The sequence below is a fragment of the Neovison vison genome, chromosome 3, assembly GCF_020171115.1.
Source record: "Neovison vison isolate M4711 chromosome 3, ASM_NN_V1, whole genome shotgun sequence".
NCBI classification, from domain to species: domain Eukaryota; kingdom Metazoa; phylum Chordata; class Mammalia; order Carnivora; family Mustelidae; genus Neogale; species Neogale vison.
In genome coordinates, this window is record NC_058093.1 from 201,250,708 (window position 1) to 201,271,860 (window position 21,153).

The window sequence follows — 21,153 nt, forward strand, 5'->3', positions numbered from 1 at the left end:
CTCCGGGGGACTGGTCTGCCTTCTGCTCCCAGCGCCTGGCACAAGACTAGCTGTCGCGAGCAGTACATTATCTGCAGGACGTGCAGACAAGGACTTGGCTGGGAAGACTGGAATCCATGCCCTGCCTCCCTGGTCTCCAGCCCTTAGTCCTGTGCATGGACCCGGGACTCCAGGCTGCATGTCCCAGACACTGAGCAGTGGCCCTTGCTCTGCCCCTGTCCCCAGCACATCTCTCCCTTCTTCAGGTCCTCCTACAGGGCCCCAGGAGATCACAGGAACCCATTTCTTAGATAGAGAAAACTGAGCCCCAAGAACCAGAAATGGGTCTCATTCCCATGTGCAGGGACTGTCTCCCCCAATCACACGAGATCAAAGTCCCCAACAACCCACAGCCTCTGTGCATCCAGCTTCCCGAATTCTTGCCCACGGAGCTCCTGCTCAATGCTGTGAGCTGCGGGCCAGCGGTGTCCCCAAGAGGGGCTGTGTTGGCACAAACACAGGGCTTCTTCTGTAGGTCCGACCTTGTCCAGCCTATCCTCGGAGGAGCAGCAGTGAGACGCCTGAATGGATGCTAGGAGACACGCCTCTCCTAGGGCCAGGCTTGCACAGGGTCTTGATAATTTGATTTTCATGTGAAGTCGCAAATTCCCATTTAGGAGCATGTCAGAGGAAGGGATAGAAATGTATCATCCTAACATTGCATAACTGTTTTCCTTATGTTAACTTTGTATTTCTTACGTAAGGTCTTACTTTTCCTTTATAGGACTCGTTCATCTTATAATTAGCTCATTTGGTGTAGATTTGAATGTGAAACTATATATATGGGTTTTGGGTTTTTTTTTGGTTATTTAACTCTGAAAGAAAGACCGTAGTTTGGAATATTCCTGAATTTCAAAGACCATGCCTTCCGCTGTCTCAGTATGCAAAAGTTTCTAAATGCCCATTGATTATGCACTTGTTGTTTTCTCCCCCCTCGTTCGTGAGTTCCCAGCCTGATGTGATTTTATTCTGGGCACAAGCAGAGTGAAAGGATGAACGGATGAAGTCAGAATATGACGCTACTTCCAGCCACCTCTGGGGGTGGAAAACCTGCATTCCTACTGAAACAGAGATCCAGACCCGCGTCTCTGTTCCTACCGTAACGGTGGAGATCCAGGAAAACCATTCAGGCTTTGGGAACAAGCGGGGAATCACTCTTTGTCTGGCCCAAACTGGCTCATTTCAAAGGAAAGCACGGAACGGGATCTCAGCCTTATGACTCTGGACACCTGCTTCAGGGAAGAGGAAAATGATTTCGCTTATGTCTGGTGGAAGAAGCAGCAGCCGCCGACAGCAAACCCGAAAGGGCATTCAAATTGGCATGGTCAGGACCAACCCTGGGACTCACTGGAGAGTGGGTGCAGGCCCAGAGCTGGGGGACGCCTCTGGCCGGACGCCTCGCTCTGCCTGCAGGATCCCATGGGATCAGCGCCGGGGCTGTCAGGCCTTCCCGCCTTCTCTGTGCATTCCCAGGTCTTCGACGCCAGGAGCCTTCTCTTCAGCGTAGCTCTGCTCTCCCCGGAGGGGGAAGGGCGTGTCTCCAGGCAAGAGGTGGTGGGAGTGCCCAGCATGGTGTGGTTCAGGTTGAGACACGACACACAGCTAAGTTGCTGATCTGACCCCAGAAGTCCCTGGCAAGTTCACTGCCTTGTCGCCATGGGTCGCCCCTACCCCAGCCCCTCAGAGTGAGGAGAGCAAGGCTGGAAGGTGTTGGGGAAGCTCCATCGCAGGGCTCACTAGGAGCCCCAAGGACCCCCTGCGTATCTCAGAGCTGCAGAGAACGTCAGGCCGTCCAGAGGCCAGGAGGAGGCACAAAGGGAGGAGACGGTGACGGAGCTTTGAGGCGACCTCGTAAAGAGACCACAGATCCTTATCTCGGGCTTCGACGCACCATCTACTGTAGGGAAACATGGAGTGGCCTGATTTTGCCGGAGAAATGACAGCTCCCCTCTTGGACCTGCTCTAGCACAGATTCAAGGAAGGGATTCGAGGTCGGGGCGGCGCAGTTGTCGGGGGGGGGGGCGGTTCAGGAAGTGTCCGTAGGGGAGTCCGTAAGAGAGAGCCAGGAAGGCGTGCACGCCTCCACCAGCTACCACGGTGGGCTGCTGGAGCTGGTCCTGCGGGGACCACGCCGCGTTGCAAAATACACCATGCATGTTATATACTTCCATATGTGCAGACATATTACCACACATTCCCTTGCAGGGAAATTACCTAAAATACACACCTAAAAATAGATCGGCGGAGGGGCGAGGGAGCTGGGCGATTTATACAGAGCCTCCTGAGAGCTGCTCCCAGGGCCTGCGTCCCCAGCACGTCCAGCCTTCTGCGTGTGTGGGCAAAGCAGCCTCCCCCCGTTTCCAAGGATGCTCCTGGCAGACGGCGGTCCGGGGTCCTGGGCTGTGCTGGGGTGTCAGGGATGTGCGTGGGGCGGAGGGCTGAGGAATAATACTGAGGGCTGCTGTCTCGTTGGGAGGGCTGGCGGGTCAGAAGCAGAACTAGAGAGCTGGCTTGTTGGTTTCGTTTCCTCCTGCCGCCCAGCACCCCGATTTCCCGCCTCGTGAACCCAGTCACGGATGCACGATCACCCTTCCTTCCAAATTCATCTGAAAACGTAGGAAAGGAAGGTCAAGGAGACAGAAAAACATGGCCCCGCAGCCTTCTGAACCGCACCCCGAGGCCGAGCTGTGTGTTAGAGATGGTCTGTCACCCACCTACGTGCACCTGCCTTTCTGCCCTCCTAGCGAAACCCTGATTTTGTCTGAGCCTGCGGGATGTCCAGCTAAAATTATTGCATTTTGGGGGGGCTGTCCTTCATTTGTGACACAGTTCTGGTCCAGGAGATATAAATGGAAGTCACTGGGTGAGGCTTCCAAAAAAGTTTGTGAAAAAGAGCAGATTCTGAAGGTTCTTTTGTGTTTTCCCTTTTCTCCCACTGCCAAGCACAGATGATCCTGGCTTTGGGGAACCCCCATGGTGAGAGCGTGCGGCTAGAAGACACATGGCCCCATGGCACGTTAGGGTCAGGGGCAGGGAATCTGTTGCTGGAGAGCTGGGTGCAACTCCGGCCTCGGACACTGCCCAGCGGGTGACCTCGGATGGCTCCCCTGACCCCTGGTGCCTAATTAGCTTCAGTGATGGAACAAGGGTAACTCAGTGCCCGCCTCCGCCTCCTGTGTCTGCCCGGGGTCTCGGGGAGTCACCAGTGTTGGGGAGTGGGTGACAATGACCGGTGCCTCTTCTGTCGTCTCTGAGTGTCTGATAAACACAGGTGTGAGTGGCGGCTGCCTCAGAATGGACAGTGTCCCCCCACCATCCACGTCCACTCAGAACCTCAGGATACGACCTCATTCGGGAAGAGAGTCTTTGCAGCTATGACGAGTTAAGTTCACAGGAGGTCATCCTGGAGGAGTGTGGCCCTCCTCTAATGACAGGTGTCTTTGTGAGACGAGAAGACACAGACAGACAGAGCCCCCCCCCCCCGGAAGGCAGCTCTGGGAGGGTGTGGGTGGGGGTCAGGGTCGTGCTTTGGTAAGCCGAGGAACATCGAGGATGCCAACAGCCACCGAAGCTGAGAGAGCTGGGCAAGGATTCTCCCCAGGAGCCTTCAGAAGGGGCGTGGTCCTGCCGACACTCTGAGTTTGGACGGCGACCTCCAGAAGGCGAGGGAACAGATGTCTGCTCTTTTCAGCCCCCGTGTTTCTGGTACTTTCTAACGGTGGCCCCGGGAACCAGTGAGCGGCCAAGCCCAGGGGAAGGGATCTGGACGCCAGCCAGAGGCATCCTAACACCAATCCCGGACTCTCCCTCCAAATGCACGGCAGGGGAAAGACTATTATAAGATCTTGCTCTCAGATAACCACAGTCCTGTCTGACACGCGGCACCAGAAAGACGCCCCTGTGTTTCTCTGGTCTTGGGCTGAAATCAGCAAATCAAATAGCTTCTTGTCTCTATGGAGTGGGGAGAAAACCACTTTTTTGCCTTCACCGTCATCGTGGCCCCTTGGGAGATCATGGAGCTGTGTGTGTTGAACCAGATGAGGAAGGTTGGAGGGAATAAAAATGAATATGATGTTCGCGCCACAGCTGCTTCCACCTGACAAGAGCGCCCCAAGTAGGCTTCGAGCATCCCTCGGAAGGGGGCAGGCAGGGAAGGGGTGGCTGTTCTTCCCCACAGTGGAGGAAGCTGGTGCAGATTAGGCATTGGTGAGAGTCCCCGGGACACAGCAGCCCAGGGCCCTGTCCCCTGACTTCACGCCCAGAGTTTCACACCCCAGACTCCCTGAGAGAGGAAACAGGAAGATGGGCATTCCGAGGGAGGGGAACTAGAGTTAACTGGTAACTTGTTTTACTTAGATCCACACAAGGAAACATTTCCTACAGGGGCCGCTATGGAGGACGTGAGTAAGGGGACAAGCTCCCCGCACCCTCCCCACCCTCCAGGCAGGACTTCAGGGAACTACTGAGGCAGAGTTCCTGGTAACATTGTTTATTCTGAGTTCCTGGGATCAAAGCTTCTGTTTTTGCCTCCCCAACACCTTCTCCAGAAAAACACATCATTATCCTTCAGGGAAAGTCTCCCTTCTCCTTGGGACGGACAGACACAGCCACCCTCTCCCTGGATCAGGAGTCAGCAGGCACCCCCGAGGCCACACAGCCTCTCCCCCCGGGATGGGAATTCCATTTTTAGGGGAGCGGGCAGGAGCCGCGGGTGCTTGGCTCTCATTCCCGGTCAGCAGCGCCTGGAAACCCGTCGGTTCCCTGTTAGCTGCATTTCCTGCCTTCTCTCTGCACTGTCTGCTCTCTGGGAGAGCTCCCGTTCTTTCAGCCAGAGGTTCTCATGTTAAGTGTTCTCAACACACGCACATGCAGTAATTATAATAAGGGACATTCCAAAAGGTGACGCCTACGTATGCGGCCTCCAGAGCCGTGCTAGTTCCACCGGGGTGTGAACTTACCCCCAAACTCACTGAGTTACACACATTAAACATGCGCACCTCTGCATATGTCAAGTAGTTAATAGAACCCCCAAACTTCACCAGAATCAATTTCTTTTGCTTATATGCAAAAGCGTCTAATTAATAAAGATGCCCAGGAAGGTGGTTCAAAGGGGCTCCTTCCAGCTCTCACTGAGAGGCAGACTTAGTATTTCTGAACAATTATCAACCTCAGCTTGCAAACTGGATATTGCATTTAGTCTGAATCTTCCCGAAAACAAACCCTGAGACTGGCTCTAGGTGGCGTTAATTTATCTGCAAGGAGTGGGAGTGGCAGATGGGGGAGGGGAAGGAGGAAGAGCCCACAGGAGGTGGTGCCGTCCAGCCTGCAGCGGGGACCCAGGGACCAGCATCTCCAGGGGCTTGGCCTTCCAGAATTGTCCGACTTCAGGCTGGAAGCACGCATTCTCCTCAGGGGTGTCACTGCCACCCTTAGGCAGGGCTCTCAGGACGTCAGAGAAGCCCAGGAGGGAAATGCTGGAAAGTGGTCTGGCGTGACCCGAGATGGACCAGGTCAGGGAACTGTCCAGCCTGGAAGGGGGCGATGGGCGTGAAGGCCCAGCTTCCAGGATGGACTCGGGTGGTCATAAAGGTCTTGCATGTCAGGAGCGAATGACCCCTGATAAAGTCTGGGACAAGTATTGTGCTACTTTCTTAAAAAAGGATCATGCCTAGGCGTTCTTGTTTGCATGGACCTGTGGCCACAATCTACAGTAAATCAGGCATCAGGTTTCGGAAGGAATGCTTCTTCTCTTGTCTGCTAACAATCCTCGGAGGAACTAAACACTCACATAACAAGACCCAACCAAATGCCCCAGCAGCGTCCGACCAGGCTCAGGGAATGAAGACCTGACAAGTCCTGCATCAAGGAGCCACACGGACAGGGCGGACACCAGCCGGGAGCTGCACCTGGGGCTCGGGGAACACGCACGTTTCAGATCTACCTACAGTTTGCACCATCATTCCTCCCCTCCTGATACGTCTCTGACTTCCTGTATTGATGATATATTTGTTCTACAGAATATATGCTCCATTTCTCCCATATTTACTCCTTCTTTAAGAATATCTTGGAGGAGCTTTTTGAGGAACCTCCATATGGTTTTCGAGAGTGGCTGTTGAAAACAGAGCTACCCTTCGCCCTAGCAATCGCACTACTGGGTATTTACCCTAAAGTACAAATGTAGTGATCCGAAGGGGCACGTGCACCCGAATGTTTATAGCAGCAATGTCCACAATAGCCAAACTATGGAAAGAACCTAGATGCCCATCAACAGATGAATGGATAATGAATGGTCTGTATATACAATGGAATACTATGCAGCCATCAAAAGAAATGAAATCTTGCCATTTGCAACAATGTGGATGGAACTAGAGGGTATTATGCTGAGTGAAATAAGTCAATCAGAGAAAGACAATTATGATATGATCTCCCTGTTATGAGGGATCTGAGAGGCAGGGCAGGGAGTTTGGGGGGTAGGGAAGGAAAAAATTAAACAAGATGGGATCGGGAGGGAGACAAACCATAAGAGACTCTTAATCTCAGGAAACGAAGTGAGGGTTGCTGTGGGGTAGGGGTAGGGAGAGGGTGGCTGGGTGATGGACACTGGGGAGGGTATGTGTTATGGTGAGTGCTATGAATTCTGTAAGCCTGACCATTCACAGACCTGCACCCCTGAAACAAATAATACATATATGTTGATTTAAAAAAATATCTTGGAAACCACGTTTGGGTTTGAGAGACACTGAGTCAAGAATCTTAGTTGCAGACAACAGAAACCTCTCTCGCTCGTTTCGGCAGGAAGGGATTTGCAGAGGGTGCAGCATTGTTGACAGGGTTGAAGAAACGGAGTCCGGCTGACCTCCCAAGATCAAGTCTGCAACCACTCAGTGAGCCTGCTGTGGAGGCTGCTTCTGTCCCGATTAGGAAGCTGGGAAGTCAGCAGACTGTTTTAGACCCTCTTGCTGCTCCCCAAATCCCACATACTTCCTCTTACCCACATTGGAGAGAAAGCCTCACACAGGCACATCTAATTGGCAGAGAGAAAATCACAAGTCTAATCCCGCAGGGACACTGTTCTCTCCCAGGGAGGCAGAATAAAACAGATTTTTGGAATTTGCTTAGAGAGCATGAGATTTACACAGCAAGGGGCTGTAGGAACCTAGAGAGAGTACCTTTGGGACAGCTACAAATGGGAGTTTTCCACGATCTCTATCAACACGACATAATCTGCTATCTTCCTGATGTTTAAGTACAAAAAAACCATATTCTGCTAAGTCGATTAATTCTCTGTGTTTAAAATTTTATATCACCATCATTTACCCTCTGCTCTTGACCCACCTCCGACAACACAAACAAGAAGCACGTTATCATTCTCTATCCACTGCAGAGAGAATTCTAAGACATCAAACGTCCATGGGACAGAAGATGCAGGATTCAGTTTCATATTAAAACGGTATTCCACGCAGGTAAAGACAGATGCTCATATGCAGCATAGAAATGATTTTTCTCTCCCTCCTGCCAAATTATACTGTACTCAAAGGTGATATTTAACCTGGGGGGGAGGGGGTCCTAAAGGAGATGTTCCTGACCGATCAGTCTGGATGCAGATGTGCGGGCCATGCAGGGGGATTCCCGTTCATGGAAGAGAAGGACGGCTCAGAAAATACGCCATTTGCACCGCCCTATTTTCCATAACCCTCGAAGCAGGAGCCGTGTGAATAGTTGCAGCTGTTAACCTGTGAGGGTCACCGTCGTCTGCTACTCTGGTCGGGACCATAAAGCTTTGATGCGCAGTTCCTGCGCTTTCTCACCCGCCGCCGCACTGAGGGAGGCTGCCTGTTCCAATGGAGCAGCCACAAGAGGGTCGAGCCCCTGTGAACCTGGTGACCCCGGGCCCTGGAGGAAGAAGAGCTTTCCACTGATGCACAGAGCACAGAAAGCCAGAGTCATCAATATGCTTTCTTTGTCTTAAGGCAATGAGACTTTCGGAGGTATAACCTAGTTCTAGCCCGACTAACACTGACCGCTTCCCAACTTCATTTTCCAAACAATAAAAATATTCATTAAATTCTGAGCTATAGATGCCCCAAGCCAAAACAGACTGCTCAGGTTTGTGGAGCCAACAACATTCCTTCCGCATGCTGCCTGGCTGGCCCCGTTCTCCTCGCTTCGGTTGTAACGGGCTTGGGCACTCCCAGCCTGATTTGGAAACCAAACATCCCCATGGCTTCGCTCTTCCTCAACGTGACTTCTCAACTCTGGTTAATTTCTTAAATCTCTTCGATTCATTTCCCAACGAAGACCAATGACCTGACGGATACAGTCATGGCTCGTCACCCTGTCCTTGCCTTTTGCCTGTTTGTTCAAGCTCTGTAATTCCAGGCTGGGTCCCGTGTAAACAGGCACGTTGGAGATGACGGGGGCTGGTTTCTCATTCACATCTCAGGAAACAGGAGAGCTAGGAGAAGGCCTCAGAAATATCACCTCTCGGGGCACCTGGGTGGTTCAGTGGGTTAAAGCCTCTGCCTTTGTCTCAGGTCATGATCTCAGTGTTCTGGGATTGAGTCCCGCATCAGACTCCCTACTCAGCAGGGAGGCTGCTTCCCCCGCCCCCGCCTGCCTCTCTACCTACTTGTAATCTCTGTCTGTCAAATAAATAAATAAAAATTTTTTAAAAAAAGAAATACCATCTCTCATTTGGGCATCATACCTGCGTGCTTCTTCTTTTATTTTACCTTTTTTTTTTTTTTTTTTTAAATATGGAACAAACTGGTGTGTCATCCTTGCACAAAGGCCGGGCTAATCTTCTCTGTGTCCTTCCGGTTTTTGTCTCTGTGCTGCCGACGTGAGTGCCTGTGACTGCTTTTAGCAAGTGGAGAATCAGTCAATTCGGCCTGCGTTGCAAGCGCATTTATAAAGCACTCTGTTTTTAAAAGGAAATTAGCCTGTCAGCTTCACGGCTGAGGCCCAGGACGGAGAATTACTGTATGTTAGCCGCCATACTAGGTAAAGTAAAATTATCCCTCCTCCCACAGGGCAGCAGCGAGATGCCACACAGCCGAGCCCACATGAGGCTGGCCACGGCGCATGCCTTCCACCGGGCAGGCTGTTTTCTGGAAGCGGTTGATAACGAGCCAGATGCGTGGTGCTTATTCTTGTCTATGTGAATTAAAATTCTTTTATCAAGGTCAAGCAACCTCATTGTTGAAAGACAACATTTGTGAAAAGGTTTATCATAAGATGCCACTAAAGGCCACTCCAACCCCCATTCCTTATCCCTATTCTGCTCCCCTTGGGTCATCACTTTCCATTCCTCGGTGAGGAAGGCTTATCAGCCATCTCAGCAACACACTATCCGACACGTTCTGGGAAGAGGCGGCTCAGTCATTATCTGGGTTTCTGGCACGACAGTTAAATCTCATCTCTATCCTTTCTCAACCAGTATAATTAGATTCCTGTTTTGGTTCCCCCGTTGGCTTTATTTATAACTTAAGCACACACGCCTCTGATGGAGAGATAACGTGTCAGCTCCTGAATGGTTGTGTCTGTAGAGGCTTGGGCACTCCTGAGCAGCAGCAGGGCAGGAGCTCGGGTAGCCCAGGCCTTGGGTGCGGGCTGGCCTTGGGGACCCACGCCTGCCGATGAGAATGTCAAGCGGGTGAGGCTGTGTTCCTTGGAAGGCTCCACTGCAGAAAGTGATTGAGCTTCCGCTCGTTTTTTTCTCTCCAGTGATGCTTGGTTGCAGAACTCAGCCACCAAGGTGCACAGAAGCCCAGACCCATGGAGGGGCTAGTGCAGGTGGTCTGGTCCATGGCCACGGCCACGGCTGAAATCCAGCACCTCCCCCCAAGAAGAATCACAAAGAAGACTTTGAGAGGACTCCCCTCCCCACTGGAAGCCCCCGAGCCGAGTCCCATCGACTCCCAGAACCCTGATGGGAACACATATGGCTGCCCTGGTGTGTCTCCCCAGTGCAGTCATGGACACGGAAAACCCTGCCGCACACACCCTATGAGCCCGGCTCCAACTCCCGTCCGTTCTTCCTGCCACCCTGACCTTCCAACGTTTCTCATTCTGAGCTGATGCTTTGATGCTCTCCAGGTTGATAACATCTACACTGTGTCCTTAAGTACAATGAAGCTTCCCGTTGTTTTGTACACAGGTTGAATCTAGAAGCTGAACACCGGTAATGGATCTCTGATTCACACAAACATCGTTCACCACGCACGGAATGGGTCCTCAGTGCCCAGGCTGCTGCTGTGTGGGGCCAGAGAATTCCAGGCTGAATTGTGTGCTGGGATGGAATCCTGTTTCCTCCTTCTATTTCTGTGTCCTGGCATGACCGTTTGCCTTTTCCGCTTTTCCTTTACTAGATTCAGGGCTTGTTTTGATAAATAAATGCACCAAAGGATGGGGGAAATTTTTAAAATGCAGAAGCAGGAGGGAAATCCTTGATTTGACTTCCTGTTGGTGGCAATTACAGTGTAGCGACGACAGGGCTTTGTGGGGCTAGAGCCGGCTGGCTGTTACGTGTCCCTGTACCCTTGGAAACTAAGCATAAATAAATTTCTTACATTGTAGCTTTTTATACCAGTGGAGCTTCCTATTAAAAACGATCCCAAGGTAATAAGCTCAAGGTCCAACTCAAATGCTACATCGTTCTTAATGCTTCCAGGTGCAAATAATCAGTGTTACTGTTTCTAGCTTATTAAAGATATTATGTACAATAAATAGTATGTGCAGGCAGTAGAGCTTAGAGTGAGGTACACTGGCTTACGCACAAGATGGTGTGATGTGGAACCCTGTTTTCCATACCTGCTAAGTCCACAACGGTAGGCACACTGGGGACTGCCCCATGCCTCAGGCTCCTCATCTCAACAGCGACCATGAACATGTCCGTGTTACTGGCTGCAAGTGAGGATTGCATATGCGAAAGCCACTTAGGACCATGACCAGCAGGTGGCAAGAAAGCATGGGTTGGCATGGTTACGACTGTCCACGCCACCTGACCCCAGGATTTCTGCCAGCTGTGGAAGCAGGAGCCGGACAAGGGAGGCCAGCCTGAACAACGTGAGCCCCCTGCTTGGCACAGTGAGGTGACCTTGGGCATGTGCCCTTGACCATGCACCCTCTTGGGGCCAACTATCCTTGTCTTAAAAGATCTAATTGGCATATGGTAGGAATCCACCCACAAGGCTCTCCACTTGGGCTGCCTAGGGGAAAACCCCAGCTGTGCTATTTCCTACAAATCTTGTGATTCTGCGAGTTACTTCCACACTTCTTGCTTCTTTTCCTCATCCGGAAAGTGGGGGTTCTAGGTAGATTCTACCTTGGACGGTTCTCGTGAGGGGCGGCGGGCACCTAAACGCAAGCCAAGTGTTCAAATAGTGCTTGGCGTTGCTAATTTTTCAAGAAGGTTGGTTATTATTATTATTAGCCATAATATTATTATTAGCCGTATGATAAGACATGCAGTGACGTATAGGAATTCAGGATGCTCTTGGCAAGAGGAAAAAATGAAAGAGAGGGAAGGAGAGAAGTAGGGAGCAAGGGAAGGGGAGAGGCTGGGACACATCACCGCCATACCCCGCTGTGAGTTTGCCTCTGTCCTGGCGGGAGGGGAGGCAGCTGGAACCCACACCACCCACAGGTGAACACCTGACCGCCCTGACAGGAACCTCAGCCTCCAAGCTGCATTTTTTGCACACAGCTTCCCCAAGCATAAGCCTTCGTCCTCACTTGGTGCTCAACCAAGGAGCAGTAATCCGTTTCAACACCGAAGGAAACACGGAGGTTATAGAGGTTATAGTTTCTGGGTGCTCTGAGTTTTCGGAGGCAACGTGGATTGCGTGCTAATTTCACTGGCTGTGTTCACTCCTGGCTGAGCCAGGGCTCCACTGTCCTGGCCGGTGAGTTCTGTCCAGTGCCTGGTGCATGCGAGCTTGCCGTAGGATGGCTGGATGACACAGTCATGAGTTCTTGGCCACATTCATTCCTCGTGCAAATCGATGTCAGGTTTATTTCTGGAAGAACCTCTGGGCAGGACCCCAGGGCAATGCAGCTTGGACCTTGAGCTTTTCTGCTCATTTGCGCCTTCTCATGGGGATTTTCCGAGCCACCAGGTAAGGACACACAGGCATGTCAAGAGATGGGACAATTCTCATACAGCCCGCTCCTGTCTCCACGGCCACCGTATCCTGGCCAAGACAAGTATCCTGGGACATGGCATCAAAACTCTGCTTTTATCCATACCAGGTGAGCCAGGATCGCATGCTCAATCAGGAGATGATCTTAGCTCCAGGGAAGAGTTGCCTTGCAGGAACACAAAGCCAGGTTTGCAGGATTCCTGATTTTTTGAGAGAAACCAAGAACCGATATTTTTAGGTAAAAGCTCCTGATTTTCATATTTGGCTCACCTTTTGTAAAAATCACCGAGAACTCTGAACACAACACAGGTACAGGGCGCGTGGACCTATGGGCTTGTAGGTTTGTAGGATATAGTAGGCGACTTGTATGCTGGTAGATAGTAATCACCCCTCACCATGAGGTCCCTTTTGGATCAAAAAGGGCGAGATTTGGATCTCTTGCCTGGTTGCCTGCTCTCCCCAGGAAGGCAAGTATTTTCCCAGGACCCTGGTCCATTTCTCCGGGTCACCCTGTGGCCCCCACTGTCTGGGAACGACGCCTCCTTTATTCTGTGCCACCTGAAGAGATCGGGGATCACAAAAGCACTGCTCAGTTTTGCATAAGTAATTTCAAATCTTATTTAGCATTGAGTTTCAGAATTAAGGAGCTAAGTGACAGCTGTTTAATTAACTCCTTAAGCTGATTAGAGCACGTTACTGAAATCCCCTCCAGGAGGAGCTCGGAACTGTGGGGAGATCCTCCGCCAGGCTCCTGCCACTGTTCAAACTCCGCGAGCTGCTAAGCCAATTGCCAAGCCTTCTTGACATCCTGGAGGATGTAGTCAAATAGAGATTTTTATTTATTACATTAACTGCTACAGAAGACTCTTTAGAGATGCTAAGCAAACAGGTTCTACATTAAAAAAAAGAAAGAAAGAAAAAAGGACTCCACTGGGAGTTTCTCAAAAAGCACTTTATAATGGATAAATCCCATGGGTACAATTGTATTGTATTAAGAGGAGGGGTTTGGATTAACCCTCCCTTCCCACAAAATGGGCTGTCTGGCCTCCTCCTGATTAAAGAGACAAAGGCATATTAACGAGTTTAAGAAGCTAAGCCAACCTTTATCCGTAAGATTAGTGTTTTCAAAGTGGGATTTCCAAGGAAGAGAGGAGACTACAGTATAGGTCTGACTTGCAATGTGAGCTCGGGGCTGGCGGGACACCGCAGCACTGAAGAGAGCGTACGAAATAACGGGTTGTTGTTGTTGTTGTCATTGTTGCTTTTTAATCCTTGGCAACAGGACAGGTACAAGACAGTCCAAGACCTTCTCAGCAGGAAGGGAGGCCTGGGGGACGTGCGAACTACCATCAGCCTGAATTTTCTAGAAAGAGGACAAGTTGAGCTCTTGAATTGAGTTTTAGGGGGATGTTTCCAGGAGCCCGGGCAGGGGGGTGGTGTGACATGCAGACGTTGGGGGTTGGTTCTGTGTGCTGAAGATCTCAGCTCCTCGCTCGAGGTATGGTGGTTTGGTGTGGCTGATGTTCTTTGGGGGACAGCTTTACGGAGATAGAATTCACATACCATATAATCCACCCATGTCAAGGGAGCGAATCACTATTTCTCAATATATTCCAAGTACTTTTCAGTATACTCGAAGATCCGCAACCATCGCCATGGTCCATGTTAGACCATTTCTATCATCTTGAAAAGAATATACCCTGTGAGGATTCTCCCCTTTGGAGCACCACCCTGGCTCTGGCGCCAAGCCATTACGAATCTGTGTTCCATCTCTGTGAATTTCCCTGTTCTGGAAATCTCAGAGGAGGTGAATCACGTGATACAGTCTTCTGTCCCTGGCTTCTTTCAAGAGACATCACGTCATCCCTCTGCGGACGTCCATCTGGCGTCTGTGTCCGCCCTTCACCCCTTTTACGGCCGCATGGTGTTCCTCAAGGCAGAGAACTTTAATGCCTTCCATTCTGCAAAGCTCAGTTCTTCTGACCCTACTCAAATCACCGTGCACTAGGGTTCTTGGCACAGAATCCAGCCCACGGAATGTTCTGCTTGAACTGTACCTATGGGATCCTTTTTGACTCATCACAGTATTTAAAAAATGGGAGATACATCTGGATTTCCGATTTGTCTTGGATCATGAGAACGGGCAATTCTGGGGCCCCGTTCGGTGGGCACGGAGAAGTGACCCCTCTCCCGTCCACCAGAGTCCACATCTCCTTTGGGCAACGTGGCCAGCCGTGGGAGGCTCTGAATCCGGGATGCTTCTAGATTGCCAAAGAGGCTGCCAGTGAATGTGTGATCTAGCAGTCTGGGATGCAAACATTGCCTGGTCCCAGCAGCTAAAGTGAAAACGTGTAGGAGATGTTAAGGACACAGGACTGAGTCTGTGGCTTCATTTATAACTTTCATAACTTCTTCTTCCCCCCAAAGCAGGTTGCTGTGTGTGTCAGAAATTATAAATCCAGGGAGGCACTGCTCTCCCTGATGAGAAAACTCTAACAATATTACAAAATTCTGTTGAGTACCCTCAATTTATATCCAAGACTGATAATTGTGGATGTCGATGATGGTTCTTAGGGAAAACTTCACTTCTTCTTGGCACCACAGAGCAGTGGTGTGAAACTCAGCATGAATATTAATTTATGTCTGTTGATGCAGTCCTCTTGCTATCATAAAGTATTTGCTCTTTGAAACTGGGGGAGTTTTTGCCTGTAGCCTTTAACTAAACGAGCTGTCAGCCCCTTTCTCTATCACTACAGAAAAATGCATGTCAAATTGTCAAAGGCAACAGAATTTTCCGTAGGCTGGAAGAAGCCTATTGGTTTTATGGTACATGAAACTAAGGAATTAATTCAGTCAGTACGGAAAGGTCATACAAAATTAATAAACATCAAAGGGCTGCTCCAGACTTCATTTGACTAACTGGGCACCTAAAAGTGGGTCTTGCTCAGAACCCCAATCCTCCAGAGGGACTGTAAATGGTTCTGAAGTTCTATAGGTTTTGACCTATAAGCCTAGGGATTCAGCAGGACTTACGCCGGTGGGGGGTGTGGGGTCAGGTCCTGATTATCTATGCTAATGAAGATTCAGCGGTGTGGTTAATCCGAAATCTGTGCCGTCCAAAAAGTCATATGCAGTTTGGCCCTGGAATACATTATGCGCCTTTTCTTCCTTTCACCAGACAACTTCTTAATTATGTTTTTCTTAGGCTAATGCAGAAATGAATTTGCATGTCTTGAGCCCACAGTAATTAGCAATGGTGGGGGCAAGGGACGCCCATAAGATTATTCTGGGAGGCCAAGGAAGGTGAGTCTGGGATTTTTAAATGACCATGGCCATCCATGCATGGACTTCAGCCCCATGGTGCACCGCCAGCCACGGAAATGTTTCTTGGGTCTCTCCTTCCCTTGCTGGGCGACGGGAGTGGGGGTGTTACCTGTATGAGGAACAAAATCAGCACTTTTGGCCACTCTCCCTGCTGAAGCCTTAACTGCCCCATCTCTTCTCAGTACCCAGACCTAGGATTCCGCAGTTCTTAGCTGGCTCCGTGGCTGGCTGGCTGGGCTGTCCTCCATGGAAGGCAGATGAGAACCACACATGCTCGACGGAAATGAAAAAGGACCACAGGTCGTCCTGCAGAACGAGGCTCCCTGAACAAACCCACACATACCGATCTTACCCTCACCCATTTGAAAATATAAAGAAATGGGTCTATAGCAAAGCAGTTCTGTTTCCAGGATGTCGGGGATGTCCCATAGCTGTGGAAGATGAGAACCCTGGAGGTGAGCTCATCCGCTCCTGGGACACTTGTATTCTGCTCATTTGCAGGTGGACGTGTCCAGCTCTGCCCTCTCCCAGGAGCTCCCAGCTCAGCAATTCTCCTGCCTCCCCAACTTGTCCACTGGGGTGTACCCGATTCCCTGGGTCCCAAGAAGAAGTCTTGATGTTCCCCCCAAGAATCTCTCCTCTTTCAGAGTTGCAAACAGAGCATTGTGCAGCCTGGCACCTGGTTGGTCCAGCCAGAACCTCGGGGGTCAGGATTCATCCTTTAGTCCATGCTCCGTGTGCTACCCATCAGAGCCTCTCGCGGGCACAGGGTCTGATATATTCTGCATTTCCAGCCACTTTCCTGCACCTGCACAGCTGTCAGCTTCACTCGAGCCGCCAGGACGTGCAAGCAGGTTATGATCAAGTCTTCAAACCACTCATCTTTGTATTTGACGCCATCATCCTTGTCACTCCCAGAAATCAATTTTCCCTATGAAGCTACTGCCTGTTTGGCCACATCAGTATCTACGTTCTAGAAGGGCAGGCTGTGGGAGTCGCTCCCCACCCCGCCCCGAGCACTGTCAGGAGACACCACGTGAACCCTGCCTTCAGCACGACAGGGCCCATCAAGGGTTCCTTCTGGGATTTCTTTCAGTCCATCCCTAAATCCCCTTTCCCTCTGAAACTCTCAGTTTGCTTCCCAGGGTCCATAGTCTCTCACAGTTTGTCTCCCTCTCTGATTTCTCTCCCTTCCCCTGTGATCCTCCATTTTATTCCTTATGTTCCAAAAACAAGTCAAGCCATCAGATAATTGACTTTCTCTGCTTGACTCATTTCACTTAGCATAATCCCCTTCGGTTATATCCATGTCGATGCAAATGGTGGATACTCGTTCTTTCTGATGGCTGTGTAATATTCCATTGTGTATAGGGACCACATCTTTATCCATTCGACTGTTGAAGGGCATCTGGGATCCTTCCACAGTTTGGCAACTGTGGCCATTGCTACTATGAACACTGGGGTACAGGTGGCCCTTCTTTTCACTACATCTGTATCTTTGGGGTAAATACCCAGTAGCGCAATTGCTGGGTCATAGGGTAGCTCTATTTTTAAGGTCTTGAGGAATCTCCATAATGTTTTCCAGAGTGGTTGTACCAACTTGCATTCCCACCAAGTGTAAGAGGGTTTCCCTTTCTCCATGTCCTCGCCAACACTTGTTTTTCCCTGTCTTGCCAACTTTTGCCATTCTGACCAGTGTGAGATGGTATCTCATTGTGGTTTTGCTTTGTATTTCCCTGATGCCGAGCAATGTTGAGCATCTTTTCATGTGTCTGTTGACCATTTGGATGTCGTCTTTGGAGAAGTGTCTGTTCATGCCTTCTACCCATTGATTGGAGTATTTGGTTTTTGGTTGTTGAGTTTTAAAATTTCTTTAGAGATGGATAACAGCCCTTTATCTGAAATGTCCTTTGCAAAGATCTTTTCCCACTTTCAACAGGTACCTTGCTTTATGGCCATGTTCCCTTCAATACTTTGGTCCACATTGAAAGCTAAATGCATCATTGGGGGTCCTTGTAGATATCTCTAGATTCCACACTGCCTGGGTGGACTGAGGCAATCTCGTCACATTCATAAAGCTTGCAGTGGAAAATGAGTCACAGGTTTAAGGCAGCCCACCTTCATCGGGTGCTATCTAAAGTGGACCACAGGGGAGTGAGTGTTGCTTTACTTGCTAGAATCACCGGGCGATCACCACCTTGTGTGCTCATCATTATTTTTTTATTTAATCAGGCTGGACTTTGGCAGAAGTGCTCCAATGGATTTTCAGCCAAGAAAACACCTGTTGTGGCTGAGTCCAGCTGGTCAGAGCATGGCATTCATAAGTCCAAGGTCATGGGTAGAATCCCTTTGTGACAGTTAAGGTTTGCTCTAAATCAGCAGGCTGAGATGGCAGCCCTGATCCTGGCCAAGAGCTTCACACTTCCAGGAAAAAATCACCTTCAGTCAAGCCACCACGATGTGTAGCCAGGGTTGTGAAATATGTCAGATGCATCAGAGCCAAACCACTTTGTTTTCCTAAGGTTCTAGCACACCTGAGGTTGTGTTCAGAACACTGGTTCTCAACTAAGGTCACAAGGAGATCTGATGGCATATAGTAATGCTGGGGATTTACCTCAACCAATGATATCACAATTTTTGGGGAGTGAGTCCCAGACATCAGTATGGTTTCATGTGGTCCCAGGGATTCTAGCTCCATGTTTTCCAAACTTAGTGGCCTGCTGGAACCACCTGGGGGAAATTAAACAATGCTGATGCTGGCTCTTGCACTCAGAGATTCTGATTTCACTGGGGGGGGGGGTTTGCAGTCCGGACCTTCGGAAATTCAGAATCTCCCCAGGTGATTCTAACAGGCAGCGAAGTCTGAGAATGGCTGGGAACGACCTCTGCCCATGATGGATTACCACTTTCTTTAGTGACTCAGAAGCACACCTCCAACCCTGTTGGGTCCATAAAACACGTACGCCCACCATCACAGCTTGAGACAAATGACTCAGCAGACAGGCAATCAGCAAACTAGTGCCAGGCAAAAGGTTCACTGCTGCATGTTTAAGGAATGTTGGAAGAAAGTGATGGAGCCACGGGAAGGGCGTATGCACAGATTAGAACTCAGGAAGAGTGACGGATGGGACCTTTGATTTGGGTGTTGCAGGGTGAGCACGTCTGGAGATTCCAAGTAAGACAGGTACAGGGGGAAAGGCATGAGCTCACGTGCCCAGCCGGCCCCCATCCTGTCTCATCTGCAGTAGCTTCACCTTCACAGTGACCCCATCTGGAGACTATGGCTGGTCCCACCCAACAATGCACAACCACCCCCTACCTGTTGCCCATTAGAATGTCCCCTCTTTGACTTTGTAGCCTTTATGGTTGGAGGTTATCTTCCATTCATGCTTATTTCAAGTTTAAGTTGTTAAATCGAATATGATTATTAAAATGATCAAAAGAAAAAAATGATCAGGTCATTAGTTTAATTATATAAGCTTCTAAGTTGCCACCTGATCCAGACTGTAAGACGGACAGGCACAAGGACTTTGTGTGTCTAGCTCCCTGCTATGTCTGTCCCATGGTGCAGCGGGGGCAGCGGGGCACGGCATGCGGACCCCCTCCTCCCTGGATAAGGAAGTGGGTAAATGTGGCCACGGTCTGCAGGAGAAAGGTTCTTTCTTCTCTTGGCATGACTCAACGACTACTGCTGGTCATTTGCAAATCTAGGGAGATTTGGAAACGTGAAACCCATGAAACTATTATGAAGAGACATAATCCATCTTGTAAAAAATATTCTTAGAAATGACACACAAGTAAGGGCTTCCGATCCTTTCTCATTGTAGGCATGGCAGCAACTGTTGAATACCTAATCTTTTCAGACTAGGAGCAACTGAATTTATGTTAATGCCCACTCTCTGTGCTCAAGAACATAAATCTGGGCTTGACTTTGGCTTTCAAAGCTTGTGCCTTGAAAAATCTTCGTTTCTCCAAAATCTGATTTATAGGAACCTGCAGTCTGTTCTCACCTGCCCCAAACACAAAATCGGTATTTCTTTGCTGCTACTTTTCCGAAATGAAGTACATTTCATGAAATTTCCAATTTTATCTAAGTCTCTTTAACATACCATAGCCACAAAGAATCACAGGTCCATAGAGAACGCCAATAGTGACAACTCCTTATGCTAACTGGATAGGTTTTAATAACTGATGGAAATAGAAGTACTATTACTGTGGGTGAACGTAATGATTTTTATTCACAAAGGCAATCTATGTGGGTGAAATCCATTATCTTAAAAGTATTTTGATAAGGATAAATCCATGTAGAAAGGGTTTATCTTTCTCCCTGGCAATTGTTAAACCCCATTAAACATGCCTGATAATTAGTTGGCCGAAGAGTCTCGTTAGATGAACATTAAATGTGTATTTAAGGCATATTTGAGACACTTCATTAAGGGTGACACGGTGAGCTTTACTGAATAACTTTAATAAAAATTCTAGTCAAATTAAAACTGGAATTTATGGCTACCCTCTTTCTGTGAGAACAGAGTGTTGTACTGAATTCTTGTCTGTTTTTTGCCCCCCTTCTCCTTGAGAGAGCAGAACCAGTCCTATTAGGTGTTTCCTAACTGCTTTACGAGGTAAAGTTTCCATAAAGTGAATTCAACAATTTTAAATGTATAATTTGATGGATTTTAGTAAATGTATTTAATTGAGCAACTTATCACCACAACCCAGTCTTAGTCTTAGAACATTCCATAGCCTCCAAAAAGTTCTTTTGTGCTCGTGTATGGTCAGGTTTCCCTCCTCGTTCAAGACTCCCATTTTCCCACCACACCTGAGCATTCCCTGAGAATTTCCATATACACGTCATCGGACATTACGTCCTTCCACTTAGCGTGATGTTGCCGAGACTGGTCTGTGTTGTTGTGCATTATCTTTTTCATTTGTGCTATGAAGTAACATTTCGCCATGTGGATACATCACCATTTGCTGATACATTCCTTCACCAGGTGCTACACACCTGGGCTTTCTCAGTGAACCTTCAGAATGCAAGCACAGCCCTGCCCACACCTTGACTTCAGACTCCCACTTCCAGAGCTGTGCTCTTGTTTTAGGCCATCTGAGTTTGTGGTCATTTATTATGGTGGCCCAAGGACATGGATACACTTTGTTTGGAACAACTGTGATTGTAGTCCCGAGTCTGTAACCAGATTTCCTGAACATAGTCTTCCCTCAAACCTTAACAAAACTGGCCTTCTCTTAGCAGGGGAAAGGCAGGAGTGGCTCTCAGGTTGCTCCCAGTGGGACGGACTGGCCATTCTCTTGCATTAGAGATAAAACGTGCATCATCTTTACTGCAGAGCATTGGAAAACACAGAGCTGCATAAAGAAGTACAGAGATAAGCGGTAATCCCACTACCCAGACAGAACCACCATTACAATTTTGATGTATTCCCTCTAGGACTTTTTCCAGTATCTACGACTGTTTGTTTTTTTTATGTACTAAATGTGTTCCTGGTTTCCTTTTATGTCACCATGGACCTCTCGTCTCCTATCCTCTAACTAACATAAGTTTGTTCGTCTAGGTTTGGTTTCAGCAAACGGGCTCGCATTTTCCTGAGGGTAGCAAGAATCAGGATGCTCGAGCAGACGTTACATCCCA

General features: G+C 49.2%; 1 protein-coding gene and 1 pseudogene across 1 annotated transcript in view; both read right to left on the bottom strand.

The window, feature by feature from the left end:
- TMEM132D (transmembrane protein 132D) overlaps window positions 1-21,153 on the bottom strand; it is a 575,438-nt gene that overhangs the window by 88,242 nt on the left and 466,043 nt on the right. The gene's annotated exons all lie outside the window — the stretch shown is intronic.
- LOC122903868 lies at window positions 8,790-8,889 on the bottom strand (annotated as a pseudogene).